Source organism: Oreochromis aureus, linkage group 3 (assembly GCF_013358895.1).
Source record: "Oreochromis aureus strain Israel breed Guangdong linkage group 3, ZZ_aureus, whole genome shotgun sequence".
Taxonomy (NCBI): domain Eukaryota; kingdom Metazoa; phylum Chordata; class Actinopteri; order Cichliformes; family Cichlidae; genus Oreochromis; species Oreochromis aureus.
In genome coordinates, this window is record NC_052944.1 from 100,562,987 (window position 1) to 100,571,313 (window position 8,327).

An 8,327-nucleotide genomic window follows, 5' to 3' on the forward strand; every position below is an offset into this window, starting at 1 on the left:
ATGGCCAAAAAAAGCATTGGAGAATGAGAAGGGAGAAAGCGGATCGTTGAGTGAAGCGGATGAACCAGAATTAGTTTGTAAAAATGGTGCCACTTCAGTGATGTGGAACTGGTTTGGTGTTTGTCCGTTTTTTGTAGAACATGCAAGCGGGTGTCGTTATTGCCGTATTTGTGGGACTAAGGCTCTCGTATATCTGGGAGTAATCTGGGTCCTAAACTCCGTCTATTTCAGGTCCCAAAGTCAAACAAACACTGCAGCATCACTGAGAGTTAAAAAAAACCCTCATCTTTAATAAAATGATCAGCATTACTGCTTTACCAGGTGTAAATATAAAGTTTAACATCCAGGCATCCATGAAAACAGAATTTATTACACTTAACGGAGTTAGAAGCTAGCAGGAAGTTAGCGGAAGTTAGCTCGCTAGTTTCGCTAGTTACCTGAGCATGATATAGCATGTTCTGACTGAGAGATTTCTGAAATAATTCAAACGTACAGCTCTGCTATCACTTCCAATATAAATGAAGACAAGAAACTAAACAGCAGTGACGTTTGTAAGGTTACTGAAGTTGGGCTAGCTAGTTTATAATGATGTGCTACGTGATCGCTAGCAACACAGCTATGTTAGCATAACATAAACAGTGAATCTGGAGGAATCAACGCTAACACTTTTCCACTCGATAAAAGTTTACGTGAGGGTTCCTTATGGTTACAGACAAATGCAATCGCATGGCAGGATGCTGTAAACGGACCAAACTTCAGTCAGGAGAACAACTGAGACAATCCATCCACAATCAGTGTTGCCAACTCCTCAGTAAGGAAAATCGCTATTGGTTGTCCTAAAAGTCGCTAGAAGTCGCTAAATGACGTCATCACCTAATTTGCATAATTGGTCATGCTAATGTAATTGTAACCTATGTTGTTGGAGAGAGAAATAACATCGTGGAAGAGACATAAAGTGAGTAAAAAACGTCCTAAATGCATTTAGAGTTTATTTAGAACTACAAATTAAATTTCTTTTAGCAATTATTGTTTTTTTAATGTCACAATTCCAACCCTGCTCCTTTACCCGGCTTGGACCGCAAAAGTGACCAAATAGGCACTCTGGTGGAGTTACTTTGTGTGTGTGTGTTTATAAGTAGTTTTAAACCTTGTGATCCACAAAACAGCATAAGAGTAAAAGAAGAACTGACTGTGTTACAGCACCCGCTGCTTGTTCAGAGTAAAAGCGATACGCGCTTTCACGTCTTTTTTAGCGACTTTTTAAAGAAAAAAAGTCGCTAGGGGGTCTGAAAACTCGCTAAATATAGCGACAAAGTCGCTAAGTTGGCAACACTGTCCACAATAGGGCTTTGGAGCGTGATGTCACGGGAGGTGGGCCACGCCCCCTTTCGCCATGACAGTAGGCCAGACACAGGATACAGCTTCAGCTATGGTTCGTACGTGATGTGGTGGCAGTTGCAATGTTAGATTACACGATCGTGAAAACAAGAAGCTGGATAATGGGCTCTCTTTTCATCGTTTTTCAACCTGGAGGCAACGTGAGGGATCCCATGTATCCGATATTACTAAACAAAGACGTCAGGCTTGCATTGCAGCGGTGAGACGAGCGGATCGAGTTCTGTGCAATCCCCAGCTTTTTGTTGGTTTGGTCTCCGCATCTTCTTTCCGGTGAGTTCTAAATTAATTCATATCACTATTAAAATGCTTTTAGTGTTATTTTCAATGTGCTGAGGTCATAGATAATGAAATAAAACATCCTAATGTGTGATGCTGCAGAACCACGTCATGTCATCATGTCGATTGAGTAGCTTATGATTTAGCATTATTGCAGGCAAACCAGCATATGAAATGGATGTAACAAATCCAGACTGGGCACCAACACTGCACATGGGCCTCTAAAAACATACTAAATTGCTCTCATTGTACACTAATCCGCACATAACTTCCAGATGAATCACACACCTGTCATGTGCACTAATTTTATCTTACAGGCTTTTATGCAGCTGCAGAGTCTGAAGGTGTGCCCCGTGCAGAAGTAATCGATGAAGATCTGACAGAAGAACAACAACAAAATTACAATGTCATAGCTGTGGACAGCAGTTGTGTTGGACAAGTGTAGGTTGAGGTACCACCTGTAAATGTGGACAGTGGTGATCGGACAGACAGCATCACAGAAGCTAAAGGGCAGACGAAGCACTGTGTGTGCAATGAACAGGGCGGAGCAGAAATAAACACAACACTGCTTGATAAGATTGTTAAGGTTTGCTGTGTTTTGGTGAATATGTGCCCCAGTGTGGTTGTCAAACCAGCGCCAAATGAAACTTGCTCTTGTTGAGTATTCATAAAGCTGTTGTGTTGCATGTGTAGTTCATTGTAAATAATTGTACTTTGTGTGAAGTAGTTTCAATAAAACAGAAAAGAATAGTATACATGTTTTTTTTTTTTTTTCTTGATCTGTTCACATGTACTTAGCAAGTACATAGAAATGAAATGCAAACTATTTACATGGCAACACACAGCTGGCATCAATCTTGAACCACAAAATGAAACATTACAGGCTATTTAGAGCAGCACATTGTTTGGAGAAGTATTTCCCAACAAGTTCAGGAAGACACACTTTAAGAAAGAAGTCTTGTGCTTGCTTTAAACGTGGTTCCCAGAAATCCACATCAGGGAAGATGCGTATGACAGAAGGTCTCTCTGTGTCCACACAACGAGGTCACAGTGCAGTTTCATTCAGTCGTTGTGAGTGCAGTACCTGAAACACACAAAAACCACTTTTAATAAAAGGTCTGTAATGACCCAAGGCTAATATTGATGGGTTGGCTGTACGTGCAAATCAAAAACTGTAACAAGGAAGTTGTTTAGAAAGTTATCATGTTCAAACCGACTTACCTTTGTCTTAACGACAACGTACAGTTGTCGCAGCGTGGAGGCATAAAGACGGACAAATCTTGCACCCAGCCGTTCGTGAATTGGATGTGGGCCTCCAGGGATTTATAATTCTTAAACTGGTTTGCTGTGTATGCGCTGACTCCACAGACAAGGTATGCAAAGATCGGGATAGGACAAAGGCGGTAGGTCGTCTGGGTTTCCACTCCGCTTCCTTATTTCATACGGGTCCACATTACCGATGCACGCAATTTTTTGAATCAAATCAAATCAAAATCAAAATCAAATCAAATCACCTTTATTGTCACGTCACATGTGCAGGTACACTGGTACAGTACATGCGAGTGAAATTCTTGTGCGCAAGCTTCACAAGCAACAGAGTTGTGCAAAATACAATAACGTGCAACAAGCAAAGTATAAAAATGGTTAATCTAAAAAGTAATAAATATATGTACCATATATAAAGGTATATACATTACTGAATGTGTGTACTAAATATGTTTTTCTACGTGTGTGTGTGTGTGTGTGTGTGTGAGAGTGTGTATATACATGTTTTACAAATGAAATAGAGTAAACAATAAAATAAGATATATAAAATATAAAATATACAGAGGTAGGTATGTGCAAAACAGTGGCATTAATGTACAGTTTGGAGTGCATAATGTTGAAGTTCCAGTAGTGAGGGTGAGGTGTCTATGACGTGTTCAGCAGTCTGATGGCCTGGTGGAAAAAGCTGTCTCTCAGTCTGCTGGTTCGGGACCGGATGCTGCAGAACCTCCTTCCTGATGGAAGTAGTCTGAACAGTTTATGGCTGGGGTGACTGGAGTCCTTGATGATCCTCCCCGCTTTCCTCAGGCACCGCTACCGTCTCTTGGCGTCTGGGCGCAATCGGTCGCGATACAGCCCTTTGTCTGTGGAGTCAGTGCATACACAGCAAACCAGTTTAAGAATTATGCTTATTATTATTAATAAGAACCTTCAGACTCTGCAGCTGCATAATAAAAGCCTGTAAGATAAAATTAGTGCACATGACAGGTGTGTGATTCATCTGGAAGTTATGTGCGCATTAGTGTACAATGAGAGCAATTTAGTATGTTTTTAGAGGCCCATGAGCAGTGTTGGTGCCCAGTCTGGATTTGTTACATCCATTTCATATGCTGGTTTGCCTGCAATAATGCTAAATCATAAGCTACTCAGTCGACATGATGACATGACGTGGTTCAATCTGCAGCATCACACATTAGCATGTTTTATTTCATTATCTATGACCTCAGCACATTGAAAATAACACTAAAAGCATTTTAATAGTGATATGAATTAATTTAGAACTCACCGGAAAGAAGATGCGGAGACCAAACCAACAAAAAGCTGGGGATTGCACAGAACTCGATCCGCTCGTCTCACCGCTGCAATGCAAGCCTGACGTCTTTGTTTAGTAATATCGGATACATGGGATCCCTCACGTTGCCTCCAGGTTGAAAAACAATGAAAAGAGAGCCCATTATCCAGCTTCTTGCCTTCACGATCGTGTGATCAAACGTTGCAACTGATAACACAACACGTACGAACCATAGCTGAAGCTGTATCCTGTGTCTAGCTTACTGTCATGGCGGAAAGGGGGCGTGGCCCACCTCCAGTGACGTCAACTCCAAAGCCCTATACGAGGTTAGTCAATAATATACTGCAACAACACGGGAATAGAGCAGCTGTGATAGAATACAGCATTAATGAATCAATGGTAAAGAAGTGGAGGAAGCAAGAAGAATGAGTTGACTAAAGTTTGATTTATCTGACTGCATTGTTTTGCTTAATGTGCCTTATAATCTCGTGCACCTTATGGTCTGAAAAATACGCATTTGACTTTTTTTATTTGGCACACTGTGGTTTCATGTTGCAAAGCACCTCTTTTTAACTTCAGTGGATGTTATACATGGTTATGCTCAGGATATGTCAGCCCATTTCTACTGGAAATGCCTTTTGGTTAAACTTTCAGCAAGGAATTTGTATTTGCACTCTTAAATTTTTATATAGCTTTAATGCACATAAAAACAGCTGCTTGTTTAAGTGAAAATACATGAATGGGGTTTTTTGCGCTAGTAAAGTTGTGGAGTTGTATTTTGTCTCGCGTGAATTATATCGTCAGTTATATCGTTATCGCAAATTTTCAAATATATATCGTGATAAATATTTTTGGCCATATCGCCCTGCTCTAACTGGAAGTGTTCAGTGTAAAAATGCTACATTGCATTGTTGCATCCTCTCACCACAGGAGGTGCTGTTGGCACCACTGATTGCTGATTAGCTGTTCTCTGATGATCTGATTGATCCTGTGAATAACGGGACTCACTGAACTCTGTGACACAGTGAAGATTACAGAGTTTAACATCTGACTGACGTCACACAGACAGAAGGATGAACCAGTGAGGCACAGAACACAGTTACTGGAGATACTGGATCAGCTCCATGTGAACCTCTGATGGAGAAGCTGCTGACCCAGAGAAACATCAGGACATGACAGGCAGCTGCACTGATCTAACAACATGTAGCAGAGCTGATCTATGTTAGAGGATCTATCACAGCAGCTGAAAGTCCAACACTGGATACCAGCTGAGCCTGTGCTGAGTGTTACAGGAAAAGAAACACTGACACTGGTAGACACAGTGATGCTGACTGGGGCACAGAGCTGAATGATGCAGCATCAGGACACTGTTTCAGTCTGACTGACAGAGAAACCTGCAGCTGCATCTACATGTGAGGCAGAGGCCACACAAGCAGGTTTCTATGTTTCACAGTGACTGAGATCTTCAGTGGGGTGGACATGCTCCTGTACAGACCTCTGAGGAGAACCAAGGTGCAGTCAAAGAGTCCAGTCTGTCCTCACAGATGTGAACATGTGGTTTCATCAGGTCTGCTGTCAGCTAGCAGGCTCACATCAGAATCACTGTTCCTGAAAAACACAGTCTGTGTGACATCATCAGTCAGCTGATCGTCCCAGATCTGAATGGTTTCTGTCTCTACTGAGGAAGTCAGAGAATATCACTGAGGTGTGGATCAGGTCTGAGTGACCTGTGGAGGGACAGCTTTAAACAGTCCACAGGTCTCACGTCCTGCTCAGTCTGGTAGCAGATACCTCGTATTGTTCCAGATGTGCTGACATCACCAGCAGCAGCAGCACAGCTGTGTGATACGATGAATCTCAGTTATTGATCCAACACACAGTAAATACAAAGATCAGGATTTATGAGAGTAATCATTATGAGTCTGAACACATGATCACTGAATGTTAGTCTCCACAATAATAAGCTAACACAAGCAAACACAGCTTTCAGCTCTTATTTTGAAACTTCTTTAGAGAGCTGTGATGTGAGCGTGCCTGGCTCTGAGGCACTTGGGTCAGCCTCTGTTGTTTAGAAGTGTTAACCATAGAGTTAACCATAAAGCACACCCTCCTCCCTTTTCTGCCTTAGTCCTTCGTTCGGTCTCTCCGGTAAACAGTGAATCCATCCGGCGTGATGGCGCAGTCGGGGACGTTGGGCTCCAGCCATGTCTCTGTGAAGGCCAGAACACAGCAGTCCCTGATGTCTTGTTGGGGTTTAATCCGAGCTCGTCAAGTTTGTTGTCAAGAGACTGGAGATTCGCGAGCAGGATGCTGGGCAGAGGTGGTTTGCTGTTTCTCTGAAAGGCCGTTAAACATGACACTCTCACACATGCTCAGCAGTTTTCCTCACAGCATCCAACAGTTACAGTTTCTCAGCAGATGTCAAGTTAATTCTCCGTGAAGCCATTTATTTCTTTAAAAGTCTGAACACTGTACACATTTCACAGCAGTCAGTGTGTAAACAGCTGGAACCTGAAAGTCCACCAGGAGTTTCTCTTTCTTTACAACATTAAAGATCTGGATGAGTTAAACTCTGATGTTGCTGTGTCCTCTGAAGAAATGAGTTTAATCTGAACACAACTCGTTTCTTTAAATGTTGAGAGGTTTTGTAAAAACTCATCATTCACTTCTTGACTCCACCAAACAGCTGCTGAGATGACAACGACACAGGTCAAGAAATGTCATCATCTCAGAGTTCCTCACCTGCTTCTGTCATGTCCATCACGAAGATCCCAGTAGAAGCTGAATGCATGAAAGTCCATTTGTAAAGTAAAGTAAAATCTGAAGGCTCTGCCTCCCATTCTACTTGTGAAGATGAACCTTTAAATGTTACAGTGTTTCAATTTAGTTCAGTTTTATTTAAACAGTGCACCTCAAAGTGTTTTGAACATCACTACTGGGCAGTAATGCAGCCTTGGTCTGCTCACCATCATGACCCGACACACAGTCCTGGAGAGGAATTGTAACTCCCGATAATATCGTCCGTGGCTCTTCCCACTGCAGGAAGCAACAGTTTGATACCAGTTATAAATACAAATCAAATCATTAAAAATAATATCAAACTTTCCCTCCTTCATACCAAACTTGTCAGGAACCTAAAAAGAATCCAAACTGACCTGGACTGGTGGGCAGGTGCTGGGTTCAAACTAGATGGAGGCTAAATGTAGTCTTAAGAAACTGATCAGACACAAATCTTAAAACCAGTCCTTTTGTTTAAACTTGCTTCATGGATTTAGTAGTAATGTGGCAGCTGTGAAAGACAGCACAGAGGCACTAATCATGGCAGCACAGGAACAAGCTCTGAGCACAAGATCCATGGAGGCTGGGATCTATCACACCAGGTAAGACCCCAGGTGCAGGCTGTGTAAAGATGCCCCTGAGACAATCCAGCACATAACAGCAGGGTGCAAGATGCTAGCAGGTTGAATTATTGCACTAGGATCCTGTGAGACTTCCAGATACAGAAGGACAAACTGGTGATGGTAACCAGCTGGACATAGTGATGGATATAGCTATACCAAGCAGCAGACTTTATATTGTATATCCTGCCATAAATTGTGTATGGTATGATTTATTAAGGTATGATGGAGTGCCTTCTTTCACATTCAGACATGGATTGATCTTGAGCTAGGCGGATGCTGGCCCCCAGTTTGCATATTGCCTGGTTCATAGAGTTCAGAGGTATAATACAGAGTTCCAATGTGGAGAGTCTTCAGTCTGTATCAACCTCAGCACCACCAAAACTGGTCTATTTCAGACACACAGATGTTTAAACCTTTGGTCTGTTAAGCTTGGCCTTCAGCAGGAACCAAAGGCAGTGATAAGCACCCGCTTTACACGTGTAGCTGTACATGGGTCTGCAGCAGAGTCCCTCTGTGCTGGTCCTGGGCTTTCTGTTCAAACTTAAACATTTAGATCCTGAACGACCTTGTGTGTCCTTGCTTGAACAGGCATGTGTATCAGTTAGTGGGACTGAAGGCAAAGGATTATAATGAAATTTATTTTGAATTATCGATAATTATGTGATTCTCAAACCAGAAACCCTGGATGACCAGAC